The sequence below is a fragment of the Eurytemora carolleeae genome, unplaced genomic scaffold (genome assembly GCF_000591075.1).
Source record: "Eurytemora carolleeae unplaced genomic scaffold, Eaff_2.0 scaffold583, whole genome shotgun sequence".
NCBI classification, from domain to species: domain Eukaryota; kingdom Metazoa; phylum Arthropoda; class Copepoda; order Calanoida; family Temoridae; genus Eurytemora; species Eurytemora carolleeae.
This window is the reverse complement of record NW_019396719.1, coordinates 145453-149799: the sequence shown is the minus strand read 5'-3', so window position 1 is coordinate 149799 and position 4347 is coordinate 145453. Positions and strand designations below refer to the sequence as shown.

Sequence of the window (4347 nt, the reverse complement as noted above, 5' to 3'; positions counted from 1 at the left end):
AATATTTATATGATTTATGAACAGAGTTATGTACAATTGAATGCAACATTGATAAGTATATCATGTACATAAAAAGCCTCCTCTTTATGTATACGCTGCAGTTTTTGAGGTAAGTACTCATTCCTTAAATGGGAATATGCTAAAATTATTATGTATATTCAAAATACAATTAAACTGTTTTCCACTAAACTCTAGTGTACAAGCTGTACACTGAGCCCGTTCTCTCTATAGATAGTGGTCGTGTAGTTCACGTACTTTAGGGGACGATAGTTTGGCCGCCAGATGTCTCTCGTATGAATTATCTATCTATCAGATAAGAATTTTACGTTCAATGTAGATGATTGAAATTATTATTTACCTATGTATTTTTATGTTTTTTTCCCCCAGAAACTATAAATGATTATTTCTTGCAATTTAATCTGTAATTAAACCAGGTAATTAAAAAATACTCTTTTGCGATTCGCACAATGAATTGACTCACATCATTCATTTTACAGCTGTTGGAAGTATAAATTTTGTAAAAACACAAGAACAAAAAATCGATTTGAATTGAACAAAGCAAAATCTGCATGCAACAACTTAAAATTTACTTTTTTTCGACTTCAAATCCTTAAAAATGCACATTTGTTTTCGAAAAATTTTCGAAAAAGGGGGGGAAACCCCCTCTTTACCCCCCCAAACCCTAACAAAATAATATATTGCCCCCCCCCTAGCAAAAGTCCTAGTTGCGCCTCTGGCTAAATACACTGTACATTCCATTAAATTCTAGTATAAAATGTATTCCACTAAACTCTGATATATTCCCAAATATACTGAATTCTACTAAACTCTAGTGTATACTATTATATTCCTATATACACTGTATTCCACTAAACTCTAGCGTATATTGTTATATTCCTAAATACACCATATTCTACTAAACTCTAGTGCGCACTGTTATATTCCTAAATCCACTGTATTCTACTAAACTCTAGTGTATATTGTTATATTCCTAAATATACTGTATTCCACTAAATTCTAGTGTATACTGTTATATTCTTAAATATACTGTATTCCACTAAACTCTAGTGTATACTGTTATATTCCTAAATATACTGTATTCTAATAAACTCTAGTGTATACTGTTATATTCTTAAATACACTGTATTCTACTAAACTCTAGTTTACACTGTTATATTCCTTATACACTGTATTCTACTAAACTCTAGTGTACACTGTTATATTCCTAAATATACTGTTTTCCACTAAACTCTACTGTATACTGTTATATTGCTAATACGCTGTATTCTACTAAACTCTAGTTTACACAGTTATATTCCTATATACACTGTATTCCACTAAACTCTACTGTACACTGTTATATTCCTTTATACACTGTATTCTACTAAACTCTACTGTATACTGTTATATTCCTAAATACACTGTATTCTACTAAACTCTAGTGTACACTGTTATATTTTACTGAACCTTTATCTTTCACCGCTGCTAGAGCAGTTTCAAGGTAATACGTAAATAATGGATTAGTCAAACTTAACGTAACAGCCTCCCCCCCCCCCACGTCATCCCCTATATAAACTACCAAAACGGTAATTAACCATAGATAAATAAATAAAATGTAATTAACTCCTAAAATTATGTAATAGTTTACAATGTACGCTACATGTGATAAATGTATCAATGTTATACAAATAAAATACTTTCATAATAAGTCACCACAATGCACAGTTGAAAGATAAGATAATGAAAAAAACTTGATTATATTATACGAATATTGAGAACATTTCCCAGGAAACATTTAAACCGAGTACCGACCTAAAGTTGCGATTGCAAAGATGGCGGGTAAACAATGTTGGACTTTTCATGTTCAACATCGGCATTTCGGAGACTAAATGTTTGCAGGTTTTATTTATTAGATATACGTTTAAAATTATGATTAGCAAAATGTACAGAGAGTCACATAACATAACAATGAGAGATGACTTAAAGATCGTCTTCGATCTTTGAAATAGTATGATGCATTTACTTTTTTCACGTATTCTTTGTATAAGACTGTTTTCATAGATTAAAGGATGGCCTGCGAAGGGACTGCTGTTGATTTCGAGAGGGCCATTCCATATTACCATATGACAACAGCATCTGTCTTAAAACCTTTATCTGTTTAATAATGTGGATGATATTGGTTTTTTCTAGTTTAAAAAGTACGTTGAAAGCTTTCTCCATTGTTTGTGAAGCAAAAATCAGTTAGTCACTTCACAGTGAAGACAAAACTGATAAATGTCATCCTTATCTCGAGCATTTCAAACTAAGTTTTTCAGTTTACCTGTTACAGTTGGGAATTGGAAAAACTACTCTGTTTTATGACAGGGGTCATAAGAAATTACTCATATATTATTTCTCTTGACGTAAAAGCTGAATTTATTTAATGGATTGTATAAAGTTTATAAGTTATAAAATAATATCAATATCAGACTTTACGTAAATATATAATACCCTTTCTATTAATATATTTTATACCGTTCAAAGCCAGGCTTTCTTTAATAGGAAAAATACAAATAGTTCTTTCTATGGAAAAAATATGTGAAACTTTAAAATATACTACGAATGTACGTTTTAAAAACATATTAAAATATTCCCCTAAAATGATTTTAATGAATTGTTTCTACATAATAATACTATTATAAAAGCCATAACTAAACTTATTTTATTTCTGTTAAATGAGTGTATTTTCCATCATATTTCCTCAGTACAAACTTTTAGGATTTCATCTTTAAAAATTATAAGTCTGTGTTTGATCACCGGACTAATATTCATTAAAAGCTAGCATATAGAGTATATACACGTCATAGATTAGAGAGTAATGGAATATATTTATCACATGTATTTTTTTAGAGAGAATGAAGTTTGCAGCAGCATATTGGGTCCCAGAGGGAATTATTGTTCAGTGTATGAAATGCACATTTGTGATCTAATATTAAAATGTGACACTATTTTGATGGCTTATTAAAATGCTATATATGTGACTTTTTTTAAATGTCGTTGCTTAATGTTAGGTATCATAATGTGAATTGACATTATTTTGACGTATTAAAGTAAAACTATACATGAAAGAGACATTATTAAGATGTAAATTGACATTATAAGTTGTCATTTAAAAGTAAAAATACATTAATGAGACATATTTAAAATGTTAAAAGATGTAATTTTGAAAAAAACGGTTAATAATTTAATGGCGTTAACGGTTAAAAAACTGTCAACGGCACATCCGTTAATGGTATATTTGCAGTATTATAAACGGCGTTAACAACGGCGACAAAAAATTTGTTAACGGTTTACAAACACAGAAGAAGACATTTAAAAACGTCAAAACACATAAAAAATTTTTAATTAAAATATAAATAATTTAATTATGCAATTTTAATCAGAAAATAACGAAATTTACCGTTTTAGCTCTTTAGTTAAAGTGTTTTTATCGTTATTTTATTTCAAAAATGGCTTAATATACATTTTTTTGTTTGTTAACGGACTTTTCCGTTTAATTTCGAAAACCTCTCTTTCCTTAACGGAACGTTGCTCCGCCCCAATTTTGATGTAATTAAATATGTTGTTAAATGTGACATTATTTGAATGATCATCAAGAATTGAGATGTTATGTATCGTAAATTGAATCATTTAGGGATCAGTAATGTCAAAATATGTCATTGATGACTCGAAACACATTGGAAATGACATCAAACAAACATCAAATTGACATGATTTAAATATATTGACATCAGGGGCGTACGAGAGCATTTGTGTAGGGGGGGGGGGTGAAAAAAATATTTTTTGTTCCCCCCCTTGGTAACATTGTGCCATTGTTACATATTGTACAATATTGCATATTGTATAATAAATTATGATATCAATTATATACTTACATTAATTAAAGCTTTTTTTAATGAAACTTTTTTAGTTAAGGGCAAAAGTGAGATTTTAAAGTATTTTTTTCTTTCTATACAGTGGCGGATATAAGGGGGGTTATTGGGGTTATTTACCCCCCCCTAGAATCCTGGGGGTAAATACCCCCCCCTAGAATCCTGGGGTTAAATACCCCCCCCTAGAATCCTGGGGGTAAATACCCCCCCCTAGAATCCTGGGGGTAAATACCCCCCCCTAGAATCCTGGGGTCAATAAACAGTCTTTCATGAATAAGTGTGATCGTATCAGTCAAAATTGTAATCAAAGAAACTCATAAAATTTGGAAAAAAAATTTAAATTTAAAATTCTCCGTTTTTCACTTTTATCTTTATTTTTTTTATTTGAGCCTAATATTTCCCCTCCCTTCAACCTTTGAAAATGTACTTTTTGTAT

At 30.2% G+C, this 4347-nt stretch overlaps 1 long non-coding RNA gene across 1 annotated transcript; it reads left to right on the top strand.

Annotated features, from left to right (window-relative positions):
• The first annotated feature begins 1719 nt into the window (after positions 1 to 1719).
• LOC111707761 (uncharacterized) lies at positions 1720 to 3020 on the top strand. The gene is made up of 2 exons (XR_002766522.1): positions 1720 to 1899; positions 2890 to 3020. It is a non-coding gene; the product is annotated as an uncharacterized LOC111707761 (long non-coding RNA).
• Positions 3021 to 4347: the final 1327 nt, after the last annotated feature.